A 12,841-nucleotide genomic window follows, 5' to 3' on the forward strand; every position below is an offset into this window, starting at 1 on the left:
AGTTCATAAAAATTACACAAAGTTCTATTTGACAAGTGTTGACATCACCTACAATATTACATTCCACCAAAGACAATTACTTGAAATATAACAGCAGTACTAAGTAGGTATGCTAATTAAAATAGTAGGTTACATGTAATAAATTATATATAATCATTTCAAACAGTAAATGAAGGTTAGTAAAAGTTCCATTTGAGAAAAAAGTGTTGACACCACAAGCAGTGTTAGATCCAACTAAAGATGAGTGAACCACATCAAGTACATTATGTAAACAAGGATAAGTGAAAATATTAATAAATTATGAAGTTAAATTGAAAATCTTCCCAGTAATTTATAACAAGATTTTAAATCTTATTCCTTTTTGGAGTGTTCTTTGTTGTACAAAGATGTTGCAGATTTGGCACTAGCTATAATATCACTGCTTGGATAGCAGTTGTAGCTCCTCATCACAGTTCATTTTAATTTGCAGATATGCAGTTAATGTGTCTGCAGCCATATTTTTTCTGTGCTCAGTATGAATTTTCCTAACCAATGAAAAAGCCCTCTCACGATCTGCATTGCTCTGTGGGAGGCACAGCAAAGCAGTAAAAAATTGTTTCAGCACTGGAAACCTGGCAACACCCAGAGAAGTTTTTACATCGAAGACTTTTCCCCAATATACATCTATTATTTTCCTGGTCAGTAAAAGAAAGTCAGAGCACAGCAAACATGTAGATGGTGTTAAATTGCTACCATCCCCTACTACACATTTTAGCCCATGTTTACATTAGACCGTATCAGCGGATCATCAGATTAACGTTTTTAAAACGATTAGTGTGCACACAGCAACACCAATACATGATTTGTGTGCACACAGCAACACCAATACACGGATACGCTCGGCTCCGCAGGCATCCTGCGCTCCAAATCACTCCGCCCTGAACAGCGAGTGCCCTCTGGAGGGTGCGCACTCCGGCCCTGCGCAGCTCACAGAGCACGCGAGTGAAGTGCACGAGCAGTGTTTTCGGGACTGAGCCGCTGTGTGTGTGATCCCAGCGCATATCACTTCCCACTTGCAAGTGGAAGGATGGCAAGCCTAAAGACAATCATAACTACACAGTGGGCAGTATTTGCATCAGTATTTGCAGTATTTTCATACTTTTATACTCTTTAATGAAAGGTGATACAAGGCGGAAGTCCGCGCCGTTTTTCAGCAGTCGCGTCACATGACCAACGCCAGCGAATCAGGAAGGTGGATGTCACAGTGACATTGTCCAATGACGACGCCAGCTAGAGCTCAGCACAGCGTATCCGCGTATCTCAATGTTTACACAGCACCGGAGCTGACACGATCTGGATTGAATACGTGGACCCTGGCGGATTCCCATTTCCCGGCGTTTCCAGGCGGTTTAATGTAAACGGACAGTGCATCCGCGAAGAAAACGAGACAGATACGGTCTAATGTAAACTTGGCCTTAGAGACAGGTTACCAACGGTCGTTACCACCATTACTCTTCATTCAATACTTTTCCAGTTTCCTGACAACTGATGGTAGTAACGAGTGCTGGTCATCTGTGTCTACATATAATGTCTATCAGCAATTAAAATGTTTAGGGAAGCAAAACCAGAAATTGCCGGGTAACTACAGTTGCCGTAGTATAAACAGTGACTCCCAGTATCGCCTCCCTAAATTATCATGATAATGGAGGAAGCTTTCCTACATGCAAACAGTAAAAACTTAAAAAAAAAAAAAAACACAAATGCTTACCTGTGCAGTCTTTGAATAGAGAAACTTTTTTTTTTCACTAGTTGCAAAAAATGGTCTTTTTTTGGTCTGCCACAGTCAGGGGAATGTTGTGTTCCACAAGAAATTGGCAGAACATAACTTCTGCAGCCGTCACAGAAGTCCGGGCAGTCCGAGCCGATGTACTTAAATGACCGAGAAAACCACATGCAACTATAAAACCACATAAATCGAAAATATTTCCGTTTCATTGGGCATGCTTGTTTGAAAAAATAAATGGTGGATGCTAAGAAAATTTTCTCGGAGTAACGGAAAAAATCTCTGATACAAAACGTAATTTTTCCCGTATGAAAATCAGTGTATGCCGTATTAGCCAAAAAACTGCATTTTCCCTTACAAAATATGGGAAAACCATATCACTTGACATGTATGCATCCCAGCTGACTATGGGCGAGAGACAGGGTACACCCAGGACAAGTCGACAAATCATCCCAGGGCTGACACACAGAGACAAACAACCATTCACACTCACATTCACACCTATGGTCAATTTAGAGCCACCAATTAACCTAACCTGCATGTCTTTGGACTGTAGGGGAAACTGGAGCACCCGGAGGAAACCCGCGCAGACACGGAGAGAATATGCAAACTCCATACAGAAAGGCCCCCCGTCGGCCACGGGGCTCAAACTCAGAACCTTCTTGCTGTGAGGTGACAGTGCTAACCACTACACCACCATAGTATTCAAATATATTAGCTCTGACTTTCATTTTGTTAAAGCATTTTGTGGAACAGCATCCTACTCTCACAGCTCCTGTGAGCCCTGTTGGAACAATACGTGTTTAAGAGTGTACCAGAGCATATCAGCACTGAACAGGGCTTTGACAAAAAGCATATTTAATACATTATATCGTATTGAACTGAGAAAGAATGAAAACTTAAGCTGTTGCTTTCAATGAGAAATGAGGCATTCTCGCGATTCTCGCTAATCCCAGTTGAGACGTTTGACTGTCATCGTTTATTTGTGTGTCTTTCAAGATGCGACTGTAACTCCCAGAGTGACACCTGATGCATGCAGTCAGAGGGATTTGTAACCGTTTATTTTACACACTGTAGATTATCATGCTGATTTAATGCTTCGATATCAAGCACCTATCAGTGTCCATTCAGATAAACCAGTCATGAATCAGCGGGGTAATTTATTGATTGGGAATTTGAAAATTGACTTGTCACTGAAAAATGGTAAGTGGGAGTAAGTGTATTTAGGAGCTAACAGTAAAACATGATTGGTTGAAGTCACTTAAATTTATTCTCCAATGAAATGCCACCTGCAATATCCCCCTGTGGTAGCCAATAACCAATAACTACTCACAGAAATAATGAAAATACAGCACTAGCCAACATATGGTCATGATAAGCACCAGAAACACTCAACACATCTCATCTCATTATCTCTAGCCGCTTTATCCTTCTACAGGGTCGCAGGCAAGCTGGAGCCTATCCCAGGTGACTATGGGCGAAAGGCGGGGTACACCCTGGACAAGTCGCCAGATCATCACAGGGCTGACACATAGACACAGACAACCATTCACACTCACATTCACACCTACGGTCAATTTAGAGTCACCAGTTAACCTAACCTGCATGTCTTTGGACTGTGGGGAAAACCGGAGCACCCGGAGGAAACCCACACGGACACAGGGAGAACATGCAAACTCCACACAGAAAGGCCCTCGCCGGCCCCGGGGCTCGAACCCAGGACCTTCTTGCTGTGAGGCGACAGCACGAACCACTACACCACTGAGCCGCCCCACTCAACACATCACAATGCTATTTCAATGTACACTCACTGTCCACTTTATTAGGAACACTTGTACATTCATGCAGTTATGTAATCAGCCAATCATGTGGCAGCAGCACAATGGAAAAGCTCAAACAGATACAGGCCAGGAGCTTCAGTTAAAAAAAAAAAAAGTGTGATCTCTACGGCTTTGATCGTGGCATGGATGTTGGTACCTCAAACCAATCTGGCCATTTTCCTCTGACCTCTCATATAAACATGGCATTTCCACCCACAGACCAGTCACTCACTCTTTTTTTTTTTTTCACACACAATTCTGTGTCACTGTTGTGTGTGAAAATCTCAGGAGCTCAGCATTTTCTGAGATATTCAAACCAGCCCATCTGGCACCAACAACCAAGTCATGGTTAAAGTCACACAGAACACATTTGTCCCCATTTGATGTAAACATTAACTGAAGCTCTTGACCTGTAGCTGCATGATTATTTATTTACTTATATGCATTGTGTTGCTGCCACATGATTAGCTGATTAGACAACAGCGTGAATGTGCAAGTGTTCCTAATAAAGTGGATGGTCTCAGTAAAATTAATGTTTCACTCTTAACTCACACTTATGCGAAGGCTTTCCATTTGCTTTTGGGTGAAGAGGCCTGGCATGCAGTCAGCGTTCCAGTTCATTACAGTAGTGGGGTTTTGCTGACAAGAAGCCTTTATTTGTCACACGTACACTCAAGCACAGACTTAAGCACACAGTGAAATTCCTCCTCTGCTTTCAACCCATCTGAATCAGTGAACACACATGCACACACACACGTGAGCAATGAGCACACGCACATACCCAGAGCAGTGGGCAGCTATGCTAGAGCACCCAAGGGAGCAGTTGGGGGTTAGGTGCCTTGCTCAAGGGCACTTCAGCCCAACTTTCAGGCCATGGCTGCCCCATGTTAACCTAACCACATGTCTTTGGACTGTGGGGGAAACCGGAGCACCCGGAGGAAACCCACACAGACACGGGGAGAACATGCAAACTTAGGGCTCAGTGCAGAATTTCATCCAGTCCAAACCTGGCAAACCATATCTTCATGGAACAGGTTTGGGCTCCTTGTTGTACAGTCACTGGCCACTGTAATAGGAACTTGTTCTTGATTCTAAGATTCCTGTTCTTGGCTGGTAGGAGTGGAACCCAACGTGTTCTTCTGCTGTTGCATGCTGAGATGCTTTTCTGCTCACCACGGTTGTAAAGAGCTGCTATGAGTGACTATATCCTTCCTGGAAGCTCGAACCAATCTGGACATTTTTCTCTGATCTGTCTTATCAACAAGGCATCTCCACCCACAGAACTGTCGCTCACTCAATGAAAACCCCAGGAGATCAGCAGTTTCTGAAATACTCAAACCAGTCCATCTGGCTCAAACCAACAACCATGCCACGGTGAAAGTCACACTTTGAGAGCACAATTTTTCCCATTCTGATGTTTGAAGTGAATATTAAATGAAACTCTTTATTTGTATCTGCATGATTTGATGTACTGTGCTGCTCTCAAGGGATTGGCTGATTAGATACCTGCATAAAACAGCAGGTGGATGGGTGTTCCTAATAAAGTGGTTGGTGAGTGTATTTTGTAATGTTTATGTATTAGACACTGTAATTCTAATTTTTGCTGTAAACTATTTTGTAAAATGTGTCTAATTTTGTATTACCTCCCCAGGGACTGCAGATGAATTGTAGCTTTCTAGCAAATTCTGGGGCAGTTACTAACTGTACATTGTCCTTGTCAAATAAATAAAATAAAATAAATAACTGTCAGTGTTGTAGAGAGGGAAAGGGAGGTATGAAGTCTGGCAGTGTTCTCGAGGTGAAAGAAATCTGTCGTAGTGTTATTAATATGATTCACATGACAGTTTTGAATCGAAAATGACTTACACAGTATTAGCAGGAGTGGAAAGAATACAAAACGCACTGACTTGAGTATAAGTACTGCCATTGTAGTGGTAATACATCTGTGTAAAGTAAAAGTAGTGATCAAGAAAACTACTAAGTCTTGTGGTGAAAAATTACTCTGTAGTCATAAAAACTAATTCGTAATAACTCTTACCAATTGACACAACTGATCTTAAAATGTTCTATATTTGTAAGTGAGCTATGCTGAAGTGAACATCACGTTGATTTTTAAAAGTACATAAAGAAAGGTAAAACTCACTTGCTAACTAACTTACCCAAATGCTACTGGGGTTCCATGTCCATTAGCTAGCTAGCAAGTATTAATTAATATGTATATTGCTAGTTAAGGTAGCACGGTGGTGTAGTGGTTAGCACTGTTGCCTCACAGCAAGAAGGTTCTGGGTTTGAGCCCAGGGGCCAACGGGGGTTTTTCTTTGTGGAGTTTGCATGTTCTCCCTGTGTTTGCGTGGGTTTCTTCTGGGTGCTCTGGTTTCCCCCACAGTCCAAAGACATGCAGCTTAGGCTAATTGGTGGCTCTAAATTGACCGTAGATATGAGTGTGAATGTTTGTCAGCCCTGCGATGATCTGGTGACTTGTCCAGGCTGTACCCTGCCTCTCACCCATAGTCAGCTGGGATAGGCTCCAGCTTGCCCACCGCCCTGCACAGGATAAGTGTTTATGAATGATGGATGGATTTCTAGTTAAATAGTTAGCTATCTAGCAAAGATGCTCCTAGAATATTATCCTGTCCTTTGAACATTATCCTATAGGCTGTAGCAGCTCCTGGATATATTCAACACAACAAGGAATACCTACTGAAGTTACGTCTTAAGTTTGATGCAGATGCATTAATATATGTGGTTAGCTGGTCCAGATCATTTGGCTAGCCATTTGTTTACCTGTACATGTTTTTTGCAGGGTGAGTTTAGTTGTAGAATGCTGGTATCTGTATGAGTCTTGGAGGAATTTAACGGGAGACTGACTTTCAGATTTTTCAGGTTTAGGTCATAAAAAGAATTTTCCCTGACACCCAATTATTTTTTGTTTAGTGGAACGAAAGCTACTGAATTTGAATCACAGATTTCCAATTTTTTAAATAGAACAATTAATGAATTTAGGGCCAAGCAGCCCTAAATTATCTGCTATTATTTCTTGTTTCACCCCAACCCAATTCAAGATACGACGTCATGCATCACATAATGGGCTTTTCCCATTCGCATTGTGGAATACAAATTTGAAACAGAAGAGAAAAATAAAGGATGTGAATGAAATGTAAAAGACCAACTACTGTACAGTAACAGAAAGCAAAAAGAAATTATGTTATTTACCAGCTGGGAGGTCTGTATCATGAAATACCGTGACCGAGGTCTTGAAAGTACTGACCGAGGCCCTCTGGTCCGAGGTCAGTATTCAAGGCCGAGGTCACGGTATTTCACCATACAGACCAACCTTAAGCTGGTAAATAATATATTTATTTTTTTCTTTACCAAATTCTAACAGAAAACGAGAGCACCCGAAGTGGGAAAACTGAGGCGAGCCGCCATTTTGGATCCTCATTCACAGCTGTAATGCAAATGGCTTTCTCCTTGGTATACAAGTGCACTTCCATGGCAGGAAAAAAAACTACATTTTGCCACCTATGTAGTCCCCTATTTATACAAACAGGAGTCATTCAGGATTCAGCCATGTTTTTGCTTGGCGTTAGCAAGTTACAGGTTTTTAGCTTTCTCCTGAAATGTTTTCTTTAATTTTGTCTTCATCAGGGTAGTAAAACTCGCTTTCGCTGTGAACACTGTCGTTATCACTATCCATGCTGTAAAATTAATGCTATTTTCCTGAGAAATGCTGGCAAAAATTTATAAGATTTTTGATAATCTTATAAATAAATCTTATTAAAAAAAGATAAATATTGACAAAAAGTTCTACTATGTTTGCTGTTGTTGTGAATGAGCGAGTTGCCAGAGGTCCGTAACCAGGGTCCGTAACTGGGGTCTGTACCGTAGGATACGGCCCCGCTCGCCAGCCAATCAGAGCGCAGGATTTGATGGAAACTGCACCGCGAAAAAAAAAAAAATGTTATGTTGCGAAGGAAAGGAAACACAGGACCAAACTAATAAATATCAGCGGTCAGCGAGGACCTCGGTGTGATCAGCTGTTTGTTTAGCGGCAGAATGATGTAACTGTCAGTGCACAGTCAAAGGTTGCATGGCAAACACCTTTTACTGTAGATGGTAGTAATGCAATGCTGGATGCCAGCTACCGTAAAGCCCAAAAGAAGAAGAAGAAGAAGAAGGTAGACCTGTGCATGTGCACACGGACTTCCTCTGTCTGCTTGTCAGTGCAAAGCGAGCGATTTCATGCACATTATTTGCTAGAGAATCCCCTCAAGTTAAATCACTTCCCAGCCACAGAATGGCCTGATATATATATATTTTTTTGATATTACAGAAATAAATATAGCACAATGATCAAATTTCTGAGGGAACTAAATTTCACCGGTTTTATGAACTCGAAAGCCAGTCTACTTTTAAGTTTTAATAAATAATTCAACATATGGTAACTCTAGGCTACATACATTGATTCCTAACAAACCCTGAATTCACCAGCATACATTACACCATAGAATGGAAGTGGAGGCAAAGTAAAAAAGACAAGATTTTGTTGACAAAGATATTTAACTGCGCATACCTTGCTTCAGTGTTCAGCTTTGTGGCTCCAAATGAAGTAGGTTACTCTAAGAGGCAACATCTAACTTCTGATATAATCTAAAACCTGATTGATTGAAATTAATTTATGGGAATACAAACAGCCCCAAGTCTCCCCTATCCCAAGTCTCCCCATGCTCCCCTAATGAGAGTAAATGTAGTTTGTTGCTTTCCACCCCAACATTAAAACACAGAATACACTAATTAAGGTATACTTAATTTCAATTCATTTTAGATACACAGGCATGAACACAGAAAAAGAGAGAGAGAGAGCTGTATATACAACAGCTTCCTTTCAAGGCCAGTAGCCTCCTTCTTATCCATCGACATCTTGAATCACTTCTAAAACATCTTGTGAATCAATAATTCATCTTCACACAGACATTCTCACACCTTGCTCCCATAACAATATCCTTGTCTTCACTTTACACCACTGTCTTTTTTTTCTTCCTCTTTGACATACAGGTACATAAAGGATATAAAGGATTAGGAGTAATAGCAGAGTCCTCAGAGTTGAGAATTAGTAACAAAGACATCAGGTTACCATTAAATATTAAGACAAGGCATCCCATCATAAACCATCATACACCAAGTTATACAGCAATTGTCTTTTTAAACTACAACATAAAGAACACATCAAAACCTATAAGTATAAAGCCAATAATCAGAATGAAGAGAACACAAATTATTATTGTAACTGTGTCCAAGTTGCTTCCAAGTATGTGAATTTATACCCCGGTGCTACTGAATTCAAGTACAATTGGTCAGAAGGTGATGATTTTATTTTATATATTTAAATAACAACTCTGACAATAGTATTAGCTATCGTTCAGATCACAGGTTTATTTTATTGTCTATTCATTGTAATAAGTATTTATTTCTATCAAAGTTCCTCCCACACCAGGATCTAGTCTTCCCAGGCAGTCATCTGTCCCAGTACTATCCAGCTCTTGAGGCACATGGGTGCAACACTGATCTCCGTTTCTATGACCTTTGAACTCTTGCTTATTATACATAGCTAGGGTTACAATGGGGGGCTAGTCATCTGGTAAATATGGAAGTTTGATTCCGTATTCACATCTGTATTGCAGCATGCCTTGCCGGAAGGTACCATTTTTATAATGGTCTTTGATATAACCCAACCACGAGTAGAACTCACAAGCTCCTGGTCAAGAGGTGGACACGCTAACCACTAATCCAGCTCCCGGTACTTAGTTCTTTCATGACAGCTAATTCATGAGAATGAATGGCAGATACCAAGTGAACTAAAGCTAATAATCAATAGATTTTGAATATATATATATATATATATATATATATATATATATATATATATATATATATATATATATATATATATATATATATAATTATTTTACAAAAGTTATAATTGTTGAATTTGTAAAGATTTCTCTCAGATGTTTATGTAGCATTTATGGAAGGAGTCACCCATGTGAGTGCTTTGTATCAGTCAGTAAGTTTTCCACCATAGGACAGGATTTTGTGCTTTGTGGTTTCTCTGTAACAAAACAAAATCCTGTTTTTTTGGTATTATTAACTGAGAGAGAGAGAGAGAGAGAGAGAGAGAGAGAGAGAGAGAGAGAGAGAGATAATGATGGAATAACGTTTAGCTGTTAGAAAATGTGACAGCAGGAAATAACTTGTCTCACAGATATCCTGCAACATTAAAGGAACTATAAAGGGTTAAAGGTAGACTGCCTTTCATATTTTCCAAGCGTAGGTCTCATCTCATCTCATCATCTCTAGCCGCTTTATCCTGTTCTACAGGGTCGCAGGCAAGCTGGAGCCTATCCCAGCTGACTACAGGCAAAAGGCGGGGTACACCCTGGACAAGTCGCCAGGTCATCACAGGGCTGACATGTAGACACAGACAACCATTCACACTCACGGTCAATTTAGAGTCACCAGTTAACCTAACCTGCATGTCTTTGGACTGTGGGGGAAACCGGCGCACCCGGAGGAAACCCACACGGACACAGGGAGAACATGCAAACTCCGCACAGAAAGGCCCTCGCCGGCCACAGGGCTCGAACCCGGACCTTCTTGCTGTGCGGCGACAGCGCTAACCACTACACCACCATGCCGCCCCAAGCATAGGTTATAAAAAGAATTTTCCCCGACACCCAGTTATTTTTGTTTTGTGGACTGAAAGCCACTGAATTTGTGAGTGTGGGAATGAAAAGTGAAAGACTGACTACAATAATGGAAAGCGAGAAGAAAGGATGTTATGTTGTGAAGAAAAGGAAACACAGGACCAAACTAATAAATATTGGTGGTCAATGAGCACCTCGATGTGATCAGCTGATCGTTTAGCGTCAAAATTATGTAACTGTCAGTACACGGTCAAAGGTAAACCTGCGCATGCGCACACGGACTTCCTCTGTCTGCTTGACTGTGCAAAGCAAGTGATTTCATGCACATTATTTGCTAGGGAATCCCCTCAAATTAAATAACTTCCCAGCCACAGAATGGCCTGATATTTTGTGAGATATTTGTCAATGGCTGTCCATCACTAGTGATGATGACTGCTTCATTAGGATGCGCAGAAATGCAGATGGGCCAGGAGGCCCACACCAGACTTATTCTCCTTTCTTAATGAAGCGCCTTGCACAGTAAGGTAAGAGAAACGATGTGGTGCCCCCACCATATTGCCTCTCTGGACCTCCAGACCTGATGCCAAGTGGTGCACAAAAGTGCCACAGACCTGACAGGTATAAAAGTTGCCCCACAGTGACAACTGACTTGCCAAGTGATGCCATCCGTTGGCCATTTGGGTGGCTGTTCTGCATGCCATCAAGAGGTGCACCATTGACCCTGTTGGGTTCATCTGCCACATTGCACCAAAAAGTGCCCTGCTGCCAGCGCTTTATTGCTGATGTACTATTTAACCCATAGTTGGAACCCAGGCAGGTGCTACCACTCTGGGTCAGAGCGGACCTGGGAGCAATGATGATAATGGGATAACTCCACTTTCCCCAGTAATCAGGTCCTCCCGGACCTGAGACTCACCAGCAGTTGCAGTTTAATGCAGATACGCAGAACCTTTATTTTTAAATAAATTTCTGAGTGGATAGTATCTCCATCCTTGACTCTTGTATGCTGCATAAATGGGAATAAAAAATATATATTTTTGAGAGTTAAAATAGACCGCAAAGTTGGCATTCAAGCTACCCTGCTGAACCAGCCATGCCTGAGTGTGTGACACCACTGCAGTAACTGGTTTTAAGGCCAAGGCCTTTTACAGCTAAAGACCAAAGTCATATAAATAAAAATGTATGGTGAAAGTAAGAAATACCGTTACCGACTTGCTTAACTAAGACTGATTTGACTTCATTGATTGTGGGTTGACTCTCATTAAAACAGAATAGGTGTTGTAACTTATGCAATGTACATGCATGCATTTTCACTGATAAAACATAAAAGGCTAATTAAATAATCAGATGAACTGAGACAATCACATTCTGAAGCAAATTAAATAATCTTATACTGGTAACTTAAACACACAAAACAAGTTACATGTATTAATCTAAATGCAGGTAAACAACGTGTTGTTTTTGTTGTTTTTTTTATCCAAATGAGAGTCGAAGCTTATCTGTCTGTGTTCTCGCTTCTTGAAGGCTGATCTTGTGGCCGATTCTTTTGAAACAATCTGACTTTCAGTTGTTCGTTCAGTTCTCCGTTCATTCACTTCTTCCACCTAAGGGCGAGATGGCAGCAATATCCAGTTTAGAAATAAGATGGCTGCTACACTCATTCTCTCCATACTGTGTATTCCACCATTACTGCTCGGCTCAGGCAAATACTAAAACCCGGGATGGAACGGGATGTCACCGGATTTAGCAACAACCGGTCACTGCCCGAGCGATATGTCCCGTCTTGTTCCGTCCCGGGTTTTAGCAACAACCCTCAGCTCACGCTCCAGGAAGACTGGTGCAACTGAACTCATTTTAAAAAAATAAAATAAATACGTTCCTTTTCTTGTTTTATTTTTCTTTAATTGTTGGTACTGCACCCTCTTTCAATACGGGCTTATAGCCAACACTTCTCAACAGATCAGAGGTTTCATATGAGTCCTCAGTAAAATGTGCAGAGCAGAGGAGAGACCACTTCATAGCCGCCCAATATGTCCATGAATTTCTCACAAAATGCGTCTAAATCTTTGCAGTTTGAACATTCTTGGGCAGTAAATGCAACATAAATCCACCTTCTGTCATGTTGTTGCACCAGCCAAAAACACATCTATGTGGCATGGCGATAAATTAGCTCAAAATGGAGGATCGGAGTCACAGTCAGCTCTGTGTTTTAGTATAGCAGAAATGGCGATGAGACCGATAGACTTCCTGCTGTGACATTACGGACGTCAAGGTCATTCACTCAGACCACTACCTATATAAATCACTTTAATTGTAAAAATTACTAAATTAGATTTATTGTTAGCACTTAAAAATATTCCTGTGCCATTCATGAGGTCACAAGGCATTTATAAACGAAAGTGAGGCCATGGCTCTGCGTATATGCTTTAAAGTCATGCCCAGGACTATGTGAGATATTACAGAAATTAATCATATATCACAATGACCAAATTTCAGAGGGAACTAAATTTCATTGATTTTATGACATTGAAAGGCCATCTAGCTTTAACAAGCAT

Source organism: Neoarius graeffei, chromosome 8 (genome assembly GCF_027579695.1).
Source record: "Neoarius graeffei isolate fNeoGra1 chromosome 8, fNeoGra1.pri, whole genome shotgun sequence".
NCBI lineage: Eukaryota > Metazoa > Chordata > Actinopteri > Siluriformes > Ariidae > Neoarius > Neoarius graeffei.